General features: G+C 26.0%; 1 protein-coding gene across 1 annotated transcript in view; it reads left to right on the forward strand.

Annotated features, from left to right (window-relative positions):
- The window catches only part of LOC136969289 (hypoxia-inducible factor 1-alpha-like), a 102,335-nt gene that overhangs the window by 49,472 nt on the left and 33,088 nt on the right, over positions 1-19,775 (forward strand). The window lies entirely within an intron of this gene.

The following is a 19,775-nucleotide window of genomic DNA, read 5'->3' on the forward strand; positions in this document are numbered from 1 at the left end:
TTTTGGATAGTAATTTAATAAGCTTATTTATATTACAACTATAGAAAAAAAAACATTTTACATGTATATTGCATTTAATTAAATTTATTGTTATTATTTAATATTAAATTTAATGCAAATATTTTATTAGATATTCTAATATTATACAGTCATGTAAAGAATATTTTCTGAAAATAGATTTTAAATGTTTATTTGAGAAATGGAATAGGATACCATTTTTATCAGTTGATTTTTTTTTTTATTACATTAAGTTATACATAAAATGAGTCGTTGATTTGGCTTTCAAAAGTTCTGTCTACATTTACAGAATGTTTGTAAAAGAAGTGTAATAATAATGTTGATTGAAGCAATTGTAAAATGAATTAAATGTATTGCTTTGACAAATTGATTTAAAAGTTTTATATATATATATATATATATATATATATTATTTATATATTTTTAAAGGTTATCTTTAATTTATCTTTCTTTATTTAAAGTTGCTGTGTTATTTTGAAAATTTGAATTTGAGAAAAATTTAAGTTTTAAATTGTTCTCAAATTCCAAATGTATAGTTGCTATTTTCTTAAACTTTTATATTTCTAGCTTAATTATTTTTGATTTATTGTTTATAATATAAAAAACAAAAATTTCTGTACTTTTTTAAGTTAATATTATTATTATTATCTATTTATCAGTAATTATTATTAGTACATACAATGAATAGCTACTTAATTATTTAAAATTGAAATTAGAATGCAGTTGCCATACATCACTAAAAACTTAATTGTAAGAAATGTTAAAATTTTTATCTCAATATTTTCATCATTTACTAAGAACAGATTGTTTGTTTCTAATATATTCTTAATAAAGGTATTTTTAAATTAATGTTTTTTATATTATTAATGCTGAGTTTAGTTAAAAATTCAATAAAAAATTAAACACTTTTTATCTGAAGAAGGTTCTTGTTTATTTTAATTAATTATAATATAATTTTTTTATATGTATTTTAATCTTAACAATGTTTTTCACTTTTTAAATATTCTGTAATATTGAAGATTTAAAACAATAATTAGAAACATTATCATTTTTTATTTTTAATTTTTTGATGTAATTATTATAATTTTTTTTTCATCAAAAGCTGAAATATTTGATATTTTCCTCTGTAATTTACATACATAATTACATTAATTTACATATTCTCCAATTAATCTCTTTATTTGTACAGTTCATACATTTTATTATTAATATGTGCTGAATGTGCTGATGTAAAAACGTCTATATTTAAAAACTGAAAGTAATTATAAGTGATAATTAAAATACATTGTATAAGAAATGATTTAAGGATAAAAGGATAAATTTTAAGATTTCAATATATTTTCTGAACTTTGTAAATTAAAAAAGTTGACTTTTATTGCTTTAATTAAAATTAATTAATTGAAAAACTGGTAAGAATAAAAAAAACTTCTTTATTTTCAAAGCTAAAGAATTATTTGGTGTATAAATGTCACTTATTCTTATTTTATATTGATTTCTTCTACATTAATTTCTCTATATAATAAAATGTCATTTACCCATTTTCATGTATTTATTTAAAGAAAAAAATGTGAAAAAGTTAAAATAGCTCATATATATTTTTTGAAAATCTTTTAATCATAACAAAGCTTAATGATTTAAAGACTTTCATAAAGATAATAATTGTGAATGAAAATATCTATGGAATATTCAGCTGCTAATTTAAATATCTTATTACTTCTTCAGTTTATTTTTTTTTTACCTGAATTACAATTAATGAATTATATTAAATTACTGTTTCCTAATATTATCTCAGTTCATTAATCTTATGTTTTATTTTATAACATGAATAAAATAAATACATCATTTTAGCTTTGAAAAAAAATATTTTTGTAAAGTATCAGATGTCAGTTGGACCCTGCTATGTGTAAATTGAATTAGATCAAAATAAAAAACATGAAATATATAATTGTCAATTATTTTTTCAAAGTTTAAAATATTTTAATTAACTCTTATCTGACTTAAGTTTTCAATTTATTATTGACACTTCTAACAAAAAATAAATGAATTAAATTTATCAAAATAATATAAAACATGTACAGTTTCCAAAAAACATTTGTATATTATATCACTAATAATGGATATTTTAAGTTTTTAAATTATTCATTTGTGTTGGTATATTATTAATATCCTTGAATAAGTGATATGCACTAAGAATTTGTTAAAAATGTCGTCTTACATCTCTCTAATTGCTTATATACAGTACCTCCAAATTCAATATCTTCAATTGAATTTGGAGTACTCTATATGTATTAGTTTTATAAATACTGTGTGTGTGGGTGTGGATGTGTGTATCATATTATAGTAATATATATATAATCTCACACACTACTTATCATCATATTCCACTAATAATATATATATATATAAAAATACAAAACTGTTAAGATATAATCAATTCCATTTAAACTATACATAGAAAAATATCACTTAATGGTCTTTAGGATTCCAAATTTCATTAAGATTATATTTTTCAAGACTTTAACATTTTCATTTTCAGATCCATACATTTAAATGCTTTCTAACTAATAAAGTTTGAACTCTTGAAGACATGTTTAAATCTTTAAGATATTTCACTTTAAAGTCTTGAAAAACATTTAACTGTAATAAAGTTTGGACTTCTCAAGATTGCTTAGTAATAATTTTCTCTGTTTAGTTTAAAAATACATATGCTTAGTATATTTGTTATGCATTAATTTTGTTTGAAACTAAAATTATCTTGATACTTTATGTATTATGTAAAATCAGTTAAAGCAGTTGTAGATATTAAATTTTTAGGGAATGAAAAAAGTAACATTAAATAATATAATAATAATGCTGATAATAATTGAATATAATTTATATTTGTCGTGTGCTTATATTTTATATACGTGGTACGATCCAAAAGTTCGGGGACTGCAGTAATCTATGACAACAAAAGCATGTATTTGAAGTTACAGCGTATGAAATGGATTCTACCAAACCACCTCTACGTGTTTGGGTTAATTTCACCCGTGTCATGTGAATAAACCGCGAGCGCTGCTGTTTTTTTCCGGCGATAGTTACCTTTGTTCTGCGACGTAATAAAAGTGGAGTTTCAAGAACAACCTCCAACATTAAATTTTGTCAGCGTTTAGGTAAAACACCTATGGAGACTTTAAAATTGCTAAGAAAGGTGTACAGTGATTCTACCATGGTGAAATCGAAATGTTGGAGGCTGTTCTTGAAACTCCACTTTTATTACGTCGCGGAACAAAGGTAACTATCTCCGGAAAAAAACAGCAGCGCTCGCAGTTTATTCACATGACACGGGTGAAATTAACCTGAACACGTAGAGGTGGTTTGGTAGAATCCATTTCATACACTGTAACTTCAAATACATGCTTTTGTTGTCATAGATTACTGCAGTCTCCAAACTTTTGGTTCGTACCACGTATATATATATATATATAAGAAATTTTTATAAACATATAATTTAGTTATTTATTTTTTATGTAAATTATATATAACTTTTAGAAAGAAATATACAATAAAAAGTCCAGTTATCTGGATTGCCCTCCGACTTTGTTAAAAATAAATAGGCATGTATGTGTGTGCATGAAGAGTAATTGTTTTCTAAATGTAGTAAAATAAACTATATTCATTTGAAGGTATATTTCCACATTTAATATTTTATTTGCACATAATTATGTAAACGTATACATAACAGAATGTTTGAATGGAAAGAAAAGACTATTTTAAGCAAACATCCAATTATCCAGATATTCCACCTATCTGGATGGCCTGAGGTCCCAGTTAATTCAGATAATTGCAGTTTTACTGTAATTAAGGACATACATAAATTTTTAATTTGATTTGATAGAGAAAAAATTAATTTTATATTCTGTAAACTTTTTGCATGTATGAAACTTAAGCTAATTTTTATTAGAATTTAAATATTAAAATTTTTTATTATTCTGTAACAAATAACTGATTAATACCATATACTCGTTCTAATTTCACTGTGTGGTTAGAAATAGGTTAGAAATAATAATCAGGTATGTTATGAGAGAAGACAGGAAAACATTTCGCAAGCAAACCTTAATCATTAAATTTAAGCTTAAAAACGTAAAATTTAAAATAATTAATGATTTTTCTATTTTATGCATTTATATTTATATTTTATTTACTTTTTTTATATTTTGAGTTGTAAATTTTATGGGTTAATCAAATTACACTGAAAGTAATTAATTTGGAGAAAAGAAAGCAATGAAAGCCTTATCAATATACATATTTACATACAGTATTATTACAGGAAAGATCTCATCAGCTCTAATAAATTAGTTAGAGAAAAATAAGTTGAAAAAATTAACTTTTATATAACTTTTAGATATTTAAAGACAAGATAATGATAAAAAATGTTTTTAAATAAACAATGTAAACTTTATTTATTTGTTTTTATCAAACACAATTGTCTTAATATAATGTAATTATTTAAAGTAATTATATACGAATGTAATTTTTTAAATAAATATTCACTCCAGATAATTTTTTTAAATTTAAATAAGTTTAGATGTTTAAATAATAAATAAAGAGTTAAAACAATTTTAATTAAGCTAATTTAACTTGATTCTTGTTGTTATCATTTAAAAAAATAAGGTAAGGAATGCAACTGTTTCTATTCCATGATGATTCAGAAGGAATAAACTATTAAAATAGTTATAAATTAGCTAAAATTTTTGCTTAAATTCATTTTTGATTATTCAGATAACAAATTAAATAAAATATTAATGTTAAAATGATTTATTTTATATATTTCATTACTAACAATTATAAAATTTTATTTAAAGGTGCAAATTTAATTTAATTTATTTAGTTAACATAAATTCTTTATTGAATTACAATATGTTACAGGACAAAATGTATCTGTATCTTTATTTATTGTTTGTCTTAGAATTTAATACAAAGAAAAACCCTGCATTCCAAAACATTCATTACCAGAACAATTTTTCATAATTATAACTATTTATTTGCATATTGTATATAATCTATAGTATTATAACTTCTTACCTATTTTTATTTTAAAAATATTACTGACAAAACCAGTTAAATTCCTAATAATTCTAATAACTTTTAAATTTTATTAAGATATTTTTTTCTAATTTTAAAAGTAAGAATAATGCGGTTAATAAAGAAATATCATAAATCAACATTGATTTTTTTAAAATATTTTTTTTGGCAAAATTCCACTTCTTAGACTTCCAAATCCAGAAATGATCTGAATTATCTGTTCCATGAATGAACAGAATTAAGAGAGAAAAAAAAAAGAGGTTACAAAGATTTATTGGCATGTAATTTCAGTTCTAAGTATCCTATTTCTTACAGTTGTAGAGTATAATATATAATGATACACTTCTAAATTCAAAATAAATTATGGAAATATATATATGTGTGTGTGTGTGTATGTATATATATATAATAATCTTGCTGGGGGAAAAATATTTATTTAATATTTAATAACTTTTCTTAACTTAGTGTTGATATATCATACTAATATTAATTTTTTAATACTAAAAGTTGCATAGAAAAAATTTAAAAATTAATTAATGTAGTAATTATGCAAATTTTTTAATATTTGTTATTTTAAATCTTATCAAGGTGTTTTTATCTTCTTAGATGTTCATTTATAAAATAACTTTAACAAATAAATGTAGCTGTAAAATTATTTTTATATATATTCGTGGCTTATCTCACGAAAGAATTAGAATCTAAGAAAAAATTTATATATATCAATGTAGGATTGATAACGTATTGCTCAAGTTATAATATTGCAAAATTAAATTTCTTAAACTGAAAACAAGTAATGAGAATTACAAATTTTTATACATTTTGTATAGAAAAGTTAATAAATTTTTTTAAAAAATTTTTACTGATAAGAATGAAAATTGAAGTTTTTATTTTAATGCATTTTAAGTTAATAACTTAACAAAACGATTTTCTTTTGCACCTCTTATCATTATAAATAGATATTTTTAAAATTTTAAAATCTTTTTTAAAATAAAAAGCAACTTTAAAATGTTGAATAACAAACTTTTGAAATCAAAACATAAGCAAGTAAGTAAGAGACTTCTCTTGAGAGTTCTTTCTGGATAACTGTAATTATGTATTAAGAATACCCTGTATAAATTTAAAATAATCTTACTTGGAGTAAAAATATTTGTTAATTAATTTAAATTATTTGCGGTAATTATTTTAAAGACAACTAGATGGCAGCAAATGGTTAAAAAACACATTATATAATTTGCAAAGATGAGTACAAAAGTGTATAAGGGACTTTGCTTAAAATACTTTCTGCTTAGTGATAAATACTAACCTGTGCTAAATTCCTCTCTATTGCTTACATTCTATTCTTAAACTGTAATTTTACTAAGAATGATAAAAATATAATAATCCTAGGATTGAATCTGAAGAATACTTTAATTGCATGGTTTAATGGCATGTGTCAAGAATGGATAAAACATATCAAGTAGAGCGTTTAAGTTATTATTAACATTATAAAAGTATTTTGGGCTCATTTGAAGTTTCCATTTATCATTTAAATGAAAAAAAAAACAATTCTTTTTGTTGTATTGAGAATCTAAAGGGAAAGGAACCCAACGATCCAAGTTTTTTTTTGTTTTGTTTTTTTGCATTAGCATGTAGGATTTTTTGCGTTTCTATTTATGAAACTAGCTGTTGTTAATATTTTTATAATTGTTATTTTAAGCTGTACGTCCTTGATTTCATTTTCTAAATACTTTTTTTTGATAGTTTCGTTCTTAAACTTCCGATTCGCGTCAGCAACAGTGCATTACGTTCGGTACCATTGCCAAAATATCGCATCTCTTCTTTCCCGCTAAAGGATCTCATCATTTCACAAATTATTACCGAAAAGGTCTCATTTATCTTAATATACATACGAAAACTATTTTATATTCATTTCGACAGTTTGGCATTTTGACATCTTTGTTGAAGAAGGTGTAATTATGAGAATAACCGGTTGCAGATGTCGAAAAATGTCAAATTTTCGGTCGATACCGGGAATATTTTTTATTCATTTGTTATTAAGAGAGAATTCTGTTTTGTTGTGGGAAAAAGAAGCCAAAAAAAAGCTTTTTTTTTTCCAAAACCAAGATAATAGCTTATCTCTCCATTCATCTTCCCGTTAAAAATATCCATAACCTGCAGTAAGTAGACCTACATTTAACAAATATATATTAAAAAAATCGATACACGCCACTATTTTTTAAATGCCGAATGTGAAAATAATTAACTCGACATTTATTTAATTTCGTTATATTGCGGAATTTTCTAACTTTCTTTCGATATCGTTGAGGCCCGTTATAGATTCTGTAATATCTTGCTGCAATGACTATTTTAAAATCGATATATATATATATAATGTGAAACTGAATTCATAAAATTTCAGAATTGCTCGATACTAAATTCTTGTCACCATCTTAATAAAAATCGAATCGTTTCGATGATAATATTCCTGTTATCGGGTTATATGATCTTATCATAATATTTATAACCTAAATTTTAAAGGATATCTTTAAATACAATAGCTACTATGTGATAAGAATCGAAACAATTTAACTTTGATGATTTTTCTGAAGAAAGTATTGTGATATATATATATATATATATATTTCTAGTTAGAAACTTAATAAAGAGTAAGTAAACAACTCTTACTGATAAATTTGAATCATTCTTAGCTTTTTCCCGAGGAATTTTTTGGTTGCAGTTTGTGTCGCGGTTGATATATGATGGACATTTACAAGGGCATTTTGCCATCTTTCCATGGACATTCGCTTGTCTGTATGGAATTCCAAAGTGGAAGTGTCGAAATACAAACCTTCCGTGCCACAAATGTTTATTTAAACAGTTAAATTTTCCTTTCGTCATTTTAAACGTTAAGTTACACGTTAGAAAATATTTTTAAAGTGATTTCTTTCTCAAATATGTGTTAAGCTATATGAATCGAGTGATTATTTTTTGTTGGTAATGTGTTTTTTTTAAAAATTGTTATTTAATTACATTTTATTTAATCCGTAAAAATAAACGTTTAAGTGTTTACAAAGTTAAACAATTGTTTCGTAACTTTAATGCAAATTTAAACAGTTATCGCTTCAAAAAATCTACCGAAGTTGTTTTTGTTTTATAAGTTAACGAGTAGCTTTGCATATTGATTTCTTCTCATTTTGAATGACGATTTTGCACATTTTTCACGTTCTTTCTAATATCAGAATGTTGGAGATTAAACCGTTTGATGCTGATTTAATCTGGCATATTGAACGTTTTCACTTCTAACATTAATTTATTTTCTTAACAAAACTTATATTTCAATACATGTTCTGAAATCATAACTAATATGTCTAAACTTAAAAAGTTTAACTAAATCCCTTTTTCAACATTGTATTTATTTATTACCTTGTATTTTATTCCTTTTAAAAATCGTTATTATTAAATTTAATAATGAAAAGTGTTTAACTATTTTAAATATATATAGGCCTATATATTATTTTTAGAATAATTTCTTAAGGCAAATTTAATATATGGGAACTTTTTAAAGGACATTTTACATAGTTTTAATGTATTTAAATTCGAATTATGCTATGTTTCAGTATTTATTTTCTCAACTTTCTTCTCAAATAACATTTTCATAACTTCCTCAAATTAATTTGAAGGCCTTCTACATAATTATTAATTTCTAATGTTTTAGGCTTATATCATTAATTAAAAACTTCATAAAATCCCAAACATAATTATCTTACCTACAACAGGAATCCAACAGGCTCCTCATTAATTATTTAACAGGTTGCGTCAGTGTTTGGGTGTGTCTTAATTATTCACCATTTTTGAATTGAATATAACTTAGGATATTTTTATCTTCTATTCCATTTTCTTCAATCTTAACGTTTAGCAAGAAAATAATATATATATATATATATTTATAAAAATTTTGAGTAGTTAAATGAATAATCATTTTTATTTAAGTAGCTTAAATGAGTAAGCTATACATTAAACTAAATTAGGTGATTAGAAACATCTCATTAGTTCACAATAGTGATGGCTACTCGAATAAATTTCTATAGCGAGACGGCAGAGGGGGGAAAAACACACACACACACAATCTATCCATTCCATTATCTCTTTACTGTCAACATAGCTAATTTCCCCATCGATAAATTTTATTCGAAAGTTGATCTTCAACTCAATATTTCTTTCCACACACGCAAACTACTTATTCAAAGTTCGGCTTTCCAGCACTGCTCCGGTGATCGACTGGAAAATGGCACTCCAATATTTTTAGAAAAATGCTTTATATGTATTTAAATTAAAAATCTTGGTGATATCTTTAAAAGAGAATATACATCTAAATGTATTTAAAGGCGCATTTTACGAGATAACAACAGCTGCTTGGATTATTTATATAAAGGAATTGTTTAGGAAAAAGAAATTTTGGTACTTGCGTTACGTAATTGTTAGATCAAAATAGAATAACAAGTTTAAAATTTTTAGTAGTATAAGGTTTTATTATCTGTACTTCTACACGAGTAAAATGTCTATCGAAGATTTCGTTATCTTATCCAAACATTTATCACATTTAACAGTTGATAGCCTGTTTTCTGTAATGATTTCTTTAGGTAGATGAAGATTTAAAAGTACTGTATATCTGTAAAACAAAACAACATTGTTTTTAATTAAAATAAATTATATTGAAATAAATTATTAATTCTGTTAAAATTACTTAATAAATTTTGATAATTAGTAGTGATAAATCTTAACGATTTTCCACTTTATCTTTCCTGCATCTCGTTTATAAAATCTGTGAATTAATTAATGATTTCTAGACTATAAATTTAATAGATAAAACACACAGCTTGTGCACAGATTTTATTTAGGTCAACCTCCCGCAGATAAACACAAATGCGATATTATCAGCGGCCTATGAACTCTGAAGTGGTTATCACAGTTTCAAAAACAAAAAATCCATATATATATAATTGCATGAAAGTGGAAAGTAGAAATCATAAATTTGTCACCAACAAATGTAAAATACGTGAATAAAATTTTATACATAAATTAATAATAATAAATTAAAAAAATTAACCGGAAATTTCAAGAGTTTAGTTTTATTATTACGTGTTGCTTAAGATGTTTACTTGATTTATTGATTGTTTAATCAGATAAATATACGTCATATTTATAAGGAAAAGTTATGCGCCCGGGTTAGCAATTTGTCATAAATAGCAGTTTTTCCTAATCATTTGATTGTTCGTGATTGTTTTTTTATGTCACTCCCGTTACACAAATGAAGTTTTAATAGACAGTTATATTCTTTCCTGCTTATTTTTCAAGCGTGGCATATTGCCAACCGATTACACGTGTTGCCTTGACGTCAGAGACACTTGAACTTGGCATGGTTTAAGTCTACTAAGATAGCGCAACCTTCGAAAAATTTACTAGATAGGTGGATAATGAAATCCGACTAACTTAACCGATAAGGGCCATTAAAAGAACCCGAAACCACTATTAAGAAAGTAACCTTTTTTTGAAAAACAAAAGAAATTTGAAGTGTAAATTAAAAAAAAAAAGGCCATTTTACCTGCATTCTTTCATTATTATCCTTTGGCGTGATATCGAGAATTATTAATTATTGTGGAAAACTGTACCATTTATAATTTTCTAAATGTTCTACATGTTTAAGGTCTCTGACCCTTTCTGGTACTAATTCGGAAACAATTTTTGTTCTCTTGCCAATTTTTCATCCCCGTGTGTAACGTTCTAGTCTCTTTCATTTATGTTACCGATAAAATTTTATTGTGAGAAATAGGTTCGATTTTTTTCTGTGCCACTGTTTTTTAAACTGAAATTTTTTTAATCCTTTTTTTCTGTACGTGTAAGAGAATGAAACCTTACCGAAGATTGATAACAGACAACGTCTCGAATTATGGCTATTTAAGCTATTACGAATAAATGAATAGCATTGTCTCGTCTCGATGTCGGTTGACTACTGATTTTGGAATCTTGACACAACTGGTGCTATTCTAATATTAGGATCAGTAGCATGTGTCGCCCACAAAAGAAGCGTGCTGTTTTTATTTTCATGTTTTACTTTGTTGTTTTTTTTTTTAGTGTTTCTTTGGGGATTCCAGAAAGGTTTCTGTTCTTCGTCTTCTAACCACGCTTAACAAATTTAATGAGTACAAAGCTAATATTGACAAAATTACCGGTAACTTTTTGCTAGGTCCATAAGTTGTCTGTTTGTTTCATTAATAATGTACTAGCCTACTATTATATGAAAAAGATGATCAGAATACATGCAAAATTAATCTCTAAATTGAATGCATTAGTGTTCTGTCACTAGAATTCTTTATGCCCGTAACGGGTCGTAAGATAAATTCGATAAAATTATGTTCGTGCAGTATATAATTTGTCTTTAATACAATATCAGGATCGATTTTTTCATCATAAAAATTCCGTTAAAATCGATTCTTTCTCGATTAGTGAGCGTATTTAGGTAAATTTCAGTAGATAAAGAGAAATAGTCGATACTTTGCCACTTTCGATAGCTCGAGAACTTAATATAGAATTCTTCTAGAATATTATTTTAAGCAGACTCAAACATAAATATTTAACTTCAGATATCAATTGTTTAATTTGTTAGCTTCTTCCTTTAGAGACGAAAAAAAATCACGGATACAGTGGCCATTATATATCATAATCAAATGCCGCTTGGAAGATGGCCAGCTTGACTAGTACAAAAGGAAATGTTTTTTCCTCCCTTTCATTTTTCTCGAATAAAACAAACTTAAAACAAGAAAATATGCAACAATGGCTTTTAACAATCCACCGTTACCTTGACATTTGAATGAGTTGGCTAGTTTTATCTTTTCAACAGTTTAAAAGTTGGCGAAGTTTCCTTAATTTCGCTCTGGTACATTTTAAAATCTATTTTGGACTATCCGAGCGAAGGTGCTGATCTTAACAGCTATCTTTATTTAGATATCGGTCCCACCTGTCTCTATTGGATAAGTGCCCGTGGGTGGTGGTGGAGTAGCATCTTCTAACAGGTTTGATGGCGGTCACTCTCCTCTCGGACATCCGGAATAGGAAGCCAGCAGCTTTTTTAAAAAAAAGGACCTTGACAGGTGTTAATTGGCGTACATCACTACCCGTACTACCCCGCACTGGTCCAGTGGAGAGCGCGCGCGCATTCGACAAACTCCACCCCATTGGACGTGTGTGACGTAACCGTACTCCATCCCGCTTCCGTGTGTTTTGTGTGCCGATCGCACGAGCTACGTACGACACGTCTCGATCCACACCTAACTTTATTACTTCCTACCTTTAACGCTACTCTTACCGGACCTGTCAATATTTGGGTATCGTTCGGGAATCCCTTGGAATTATAACACGTTCCTTCAGCCTATAGTGATTCCGCACTGCAGCAGGCGATTGGTGGTCTGTGGATTTACATCAGCTGTGCGAATTATGTGCGCCGATCCCGTTTCTATGACTGAGGTACGTTCGTAAGAACATCGACTTAGCTTAGAAGAAAAAATAAGGTTGCGCGCTTAATTTAACAAAATTATTTTATTTAATTCCGTTAAGGACTACGAGTTTTTATTTGGTATTTAGGTAGATAGGTTACGTGACGGACAATTAAATAAATGCCGGTTCGGTACGGAAATAGTCGCGTTATCTTTTTTATACTAGATTTCATTCTCGCCGGGTCATGTGACGGTAGCACGTGTCACCCATCTTCCGTACGCTTGATGACGTAAAGTGTTCGTTGTTGCTAAGCAACGTGCTCAATTGATTGCCCCGTTTCTATCTGTTCGACACCACGTTCGCTTTTCTAGATTGCACTTAAGACCCTCGCCGATTTCCTGCGTAAGGAAGTTTTTATGCGACCATTTCTATTCTGTATTAATACCGAGAAAGGGGAAAAACTCCAACCAGTTTCTCTCGGTATTATAAATACATGAGTCAGCTATAAAATAAAGAAAATATTAGTCCGTGTGCTTTTTGCCTCTTCGAATCTAAATCGATTGTTTCTGTCTTTCCTATCGGTCGTTATGTTTAACAATAAGAAAGTAAGTTTTTTGCCCAAATCATTTTCTCCCTTCTTTCTTAATGAGAAGCTGGAGAATATTTCCCCTTTATTCTTAAAAAGTAATATTGATAAAAGCCTGTTGACCAATGAAACGTAGTAGCTCTATCCTATTTACTGTATATAAGTAAAAATCGAGTCCTAAAGTTCACCTTGTTTATGACCCATTTTCTAACAAATGTTTCCTTTCACTTAATGAAAAATGTAAATATTACTCCTGTTACAAAACATCAACACTGCTGTCAAAAAAAACTAAAAACCGTTTAATTTCTCGAGTATCGAATATTTTTTAATGCCATTGGAAAGCCGATTTCTTTGAAGTAGAGCATCTTAAACTGATATTAAAATATACGAAAACACGCGAAGATGTGGGGAAAGTCAATCTACCTCCGATCACTCGTCTCGACAAAGCATTGTTTTGCATACAATGGCACTGATCCAGAATGTCCATTCATGACAGGTCAAGTGCACAAAACAAAAACTTTCGATCTGTTTTTTTTTCTCGTTGCCAAAAATAAACAATAGCAGACTGGAATAATTAGTATTTATAGAAAGCGCTCTTTTATTAACTCGTTGTTTATAAAGAATGCGTAATTTATAGAGCGAATTAAAAACAAATTAGCTTTATTTAGGAGCAGACGTTTACATTGTTTTAAAGATTTATGTAGCACAGATACTACTAACTTAAAAAAATATATATATGTTTTATTCGTCTGCTTGTTGCACCTTATTGGTTTCTGGTGATATTCCAAGAACAACTTTTGAATTACTCCTTTTGTCTATTTCTCTCTCTCTCTTCGATAGCTGCTAACATTGTGTTTTTGAATCGGTGTTGCAATGTATCCTCGTTATGCTAGGAAACAGACTATTGTTCTTTCGTAATTGACAGGCCATTTTATATGAACGTTAATGTTGTTTACATAATAAAAAAAACGATCTTTTAAATTAGTTCTTCGATAGCTGATGAAATTTAAGATCAGTTGACTAAACTAACGTCGTGATATCTAATTTTACGCCCGTTTCTGCCAATTCTCTTCCGGTTCGGCAACAATTTCCGATTCACCTATTAGGATTTCATTTTTCTAGAAATGATCCGTTATTGGATTTGCTACATAAAAATTCGATATATCGGAAATTCACTTCGGGCAACGACTAGAAATTTTTAATGTTTGAATTTGTATATCGATCTATAACTTTATGAAAAATGTAATTACTGGGTGTATTATGAATGGTTGTAAAACTAGTTCTTGGGATGAAGCTGAATAAACGACTTCAAAGTAGTGTTCTGTTGGCTGAGTGGCATTAATAGTTTTACTTCAAGGGTAGTTTAAGTTGTAACTTGGATTATTTCCTGAAGATAAATAGTATCGTTGTCACCGTTCTCACCAAAGAGACAAGCTGGATATAGTATAATGACGTAAGTAATCAGGTGACATCAAGTATACGGTCAAGACTGTTGGCAGTTTGCACACTTTTCCATTGAATTGCTAACATTAGATGGCATGACTTCTCGCATTCGTCTACATTTGTTCAGACAGTCTGCTTGTCTACTAGGTACCGTACTTGGTTTCCTATATCCCAGCTGAAGGCAAGTGAATTCTAAGGCTATTAAATAATTGGATGATTGGATTGTTAAGAAAACAATTTAATATTTAAAATTCTTTATCGAGATTAATTCTCATAGTGTTTCATTCTTAATTCTCCCTTAAACAATCGTTGTTTTTGTTGATAATTTTTACGATAAGGATAGTATTGTTTCTTTTACGTACACATTCCTGCCAATTCCCATTCATGCGATTATAATCTGCATGTTTCTATCTTAAAAACTTATAACTTACTTAAGAATAAATTTACTAACGTCAGTCAGTCGTAAACGTACAGAAACGTATAATCAACTTGCTCTTGTGTAATTTTAAAATCTGTTTTGGTTAAGCTGATTTTCTAAGAAGAAAATCGTACTAGTTCTGTACATTGCATATAATGGAATGAATAGATACTACAAATCCTCTTTACTAGTTTTGTGCCACAAAGATTTTATCCCTCTTATAAGAAAAGATATTTTCTTTTTAAATAGTTGTTCTGTTTTAGAATTTTTAATGCTGGAATTTAAATAGAAGGAAGGGGAATATATTATCTCGTACATCATAAATCGCATCGTAATTGCTGTCGTGAATACTTTCCTTTGGAATAGTTACGTTATTTACGTTGATCATGCTATAAAATGGGAGGAATCTTATAAAATTGATCGTAAGTCTTTTAATAAAATTGAACGTTATATTCATCACAAGAAACATTTTTATAACTTATTATTATTTATGACATTAATAGAACGGAAATTTTGCTAGTATGAGCGAGAATCAATTAGAAGATCACTACTCTCTTTGATGTTTGTTACATTCATGGTTCAAATTTATAGAATATATAATTGTGTCTATTCGTTGACTGTGAATAACGTTAGCAATCTTAATGTCATTCTTCCATTACAGCAGAAATGCATTATAGAAACTGTTCCAACATTTCTCCAACCATAAAATATCTATTTTAAACTCCAGTCTGCTAAAGAGTTTTTTAGGTGCGATTTGTTAACACTTTAAAGTGATGAAATTATGGAAAATTAATTAAAATCTATTGTAATTGCCATTTTGTGTATTTTGCCAAAGTATATTCATATATTTGTTACCTTTCCTTTGGCAGCTGTAGTTTTCTGAACACCTGTCACACTTCACCTTCTCCTTAATAGGGGAAAGAATCTCATCGGGTTATGCTGATTATACCCAGGGATGACAATAGTTGGCAGTAATGTGGATCCGAGAGATGGATTTGCTTTCTGTCAACCTTGAATGCATTCTCTCATTACTTTTATATACTTTATCTAAAGGTTTGTGGTAATGAACTTCTCCTACACCGTTTGCTGCATGGTAAAATAGAAAGCCTCAAAGCATTTAATTGAATTGTTTCGTTGTTCTCGAAACTTAACTTTTAAAAATATAATTTAAAATTATTCATCAAATTTACACTAAATTAAGAACAATTAAATGTAAAGTGCAAAACTTAAAGTAAAATGTTTCTTGGAAATGAATCTTGATTTAATTTAATTTCAAATTTAATATTGGATTTTTTGCTTACATGCAAAAGTCTTTTATCTTTTAATTTTAAATATTATCTTTGTATTGGTTCATATAACTAAATTTAAGATTGTGTATTGGTTAAATAATTTTTTACAACTGTTTTATGTCAAGGTTGAAATTTTATAGCTTCATTACATTTCTTTGTAAACTAATTTCCTTAAACAATGTGAAACTTTGTGACAAGTAGATAAATTGTATTTATTTACAACATAGTATTTTCTTTTTTTATTGTATTTTTTTTAATGAATAAAGATCCTAAAATCAATAATATCAATTATTCCAAGAAGCTGTAAAGTTTTAATATTCATAAGAAATAATGATTAATAGGATAACATTTTTTAATCTCATACTTTTAGGAAATGAATGATTTCTTTTTCAATGATCTTAAGCAGAATTCATATTTTGTAAAAGAATTAAAATCATATTTGTAGTAACATAAAGCAAAAAATTATTATTTATTCTTTGTTTTTTTAACTGTTCAAATATTAAAGGTTTAAAAGTGTAATTTTAAGTAAATTTTAAGTACTTGTAATTAAATTATAGTTACAGAGTTTATAGGTGTTCTTAGTGGTCTTTATCTCTGGTGACTTTTATGTCTGATGATAAATGTATAATTTATTAAGCAATTTTTATATTACTCAGCTTGAAATTGGAAGACATAGACTATATTGAAATAGATTAGTATTGTTCAGAACTTATTAAAGATTAATTTTTGCATGACATGTTTCGCATAAAATCTATTATTTATCTTAATTACCGATAAATGACACATCTATAAAGTATAGAAAAAGTCACACAGTTAATTTTCTAACACATATTTTATTGTTCTAACACCCATTTTGTCAATATTTAAAATAGACACTTTAGTTTTAGGTCTTTAATTTATGTTTTCAATTAATATAGTAAAATTTAATAAAACCATATATAAATGCATTTATATTTTAAGTAATTATGCATTTTATATTTAATAAACATATGTGTATAAATAAAAGTTTATAATTAGTTTAACAGGTTTTACATAATTTAGAATAAAAATAGCATTCATTTAAACTAAAATAATTTTTCTTGTATTATAAGAGAAGAAAATTTAACCGAAACTATATTTATCATATTTTGCATATTTTGTTATATATATAAAATTTCTCGAGATTGTAAAAAATGACGAACAAACAAACTTCAGTCAATTAAGCACTAATTAATTTTTCTGGATTTATAGGTTGAACTAATTTTTATTCTGTAAGTTATCTATAGCTTTCTGTATGTTGTTATCAGTGTTATAGTTAATTAATTGTTGCTGATAGAAATGCAGAAAAGTCAGTTTTCCTGGGAAAAAATATTGATGAATTTGGGAAAATTGCACATTAATTTTTCTAACACTTGAATCGTGTAACAAATTATTAATGGTTTAAAGGAAGTATGATTTTATACATATTAAAAAATTAAATAAATTAAAATTTAATTGAATTATATTTTATGTAAAGAAATTATTTTTTAAATTTAAAAATAAAAGTTATGTAATTTAAAAATCTATTTTTACTTTCAAAAATAAACAAATTATTATTAGGTACCCGTAAGTATTTTAAAAATTTAAATGAATAGACAAATATTTATTTACTAACATAAATAAAATGCAATGATATAAAAAAATAAACAAATAAACAAAATTCATTAGTTTTGTTTGACTTTTAATGCATTAATGTATATAAAAGAAATCATTGTTTTAAGTGGAAATGTCAAGCTTTCAAGTAAAGTTCGTTTTTAGTTAAAAAGATAATTCAATGGTAAAATGATCTGGGTTGGCACACCAAATCTTTAGAGTAATAACTTCTGTTCCACTCTTTGTGTGACTAGTTAAAGCTTCTGCCATCTCTCGGTTAACTTGGCCAGAATACTATGCCAAAAAGTTTTCATTTTCATACTAGTTCATTGTATTTTTCACTTTTATCTTTGTAAAATCTACCAAGTTACACTTACACGTAGAGAAAATAATACAATAATGGTTTAAAACAGCAAAATTTTAGATTTAGATAACTGTGATTTGAAAGTTTCATAAAGAATGCATTTAAAAAATGAAAGAAAAGCAGATAAAACTTTTAAAATGTTGCTTAATATTTAGAATGATAATAGTTAGATGGAATTTGTTTTTTATAGAGGAAAACAATTATTTTATTTAATGAATAAGCATAATTTATTTCCTACTTCTACATTTAAACTTTTTAAACACGAAACAATTAATTTATTCAATATACTTAATTTTAATTGCAAAATTTTAATTTTAAAATGTTTGTCTTCCTTTAGTTGCAAACAAATGAATTTTTAAATAAATATAATTGATTTATAAAATTAATTTTTAACTTTTCTTAGTTTTAAATGCTTAGTTTCTTAGTTTTTTTAATAGTTTAAGTGAAAATTCAAATTTACATATCGTTATTAGTTTTAGTGTTGTATTATAAACTTATTTTTATTTTATTTAAAGTTATTATTTTATCACAGTCAATTAAAATTTTTAAAATTCTTTTATATCAACAAATTATAATTGTTACTATAATTATAATTTTATAAATGCAATTTAATTAATTATTTTTGAAAAATATCGTGCTAAATAGAATTGTATTGATTTACATAAACATTCTATTTTAAATTTGATTTTAAAGGGAGAGATGATAACATATTTAAATTTAATTAATTTAAAATTTTTCAAAATCTGTAATTTAAAATTACCACACACTATCTCTATAGAAATTGTAATCATAGAAACTTAAAATATTAATAAAATTTTTAAACTGATTTCATTATATGTATAATTCTATATAGAAGTTAAATACATCTAATCTTGTAGTGTTTTTAAGTTATAAAATTATTGTTTGTTTATTATTTTAATAAATTAGCATATTTCAAGAATATAACAGATAATAAAATAACTTTATAGGTTTTAATAAACATTCTAGAAATCAAAAGATTGTTAGATGATATTTCATGAATTAATGACAATCTTTTATTATTTATTTATATTTGGCCAGGAAAAAATTAAATAAAAATACATTAATTAAATTGAATGTTAACAATTTATTTGATAGGAAGCTAAATTTTAAAGGTATAAATATATTTGGAAATTTTAATCAATCATTATTTTTAATTTTATTTTATAACATTTTTAATGAAGTTTTTTAAGAATATATAAGAGTTTTTAAAAATAATTTGACCCGAATGTTTTCTTTATAATAATTTTATTTCTTGCATTTATAACTTTAATATTTTAAAAGATTTAAATTTTATAATTGGTTGTGTAAATGTAAGTATTTTATATTTGATCTTTAAAGTAAAATAAAAATATATGTGACAAAAGTAGTAATTAATATTGCACGTTACTTTTATTCATTTTAATTTTTTTTTATTAGTAAATGGTGCAAATTTAATTAGCTATAAGTTAAGAAAATATATGATTTAAAAAAATTGATTTTTAATTTGAAGTA

This window comes from Centruroides vittatus, unplaced genomic scaffold, assembly GCF_030686945.1.
Source record: "Centruroides vittatus isolate TY-2023 unplaced genomic scaffold, ASM3068694v2 contig_1776, whole genome shotgun sequence".
Lineage (NCBI taxonomy): Eukaryota > Metazoa > Arthropoda > Arachnida > Scorpiones > Buthidae > Centruroides > Centruroides vittatus.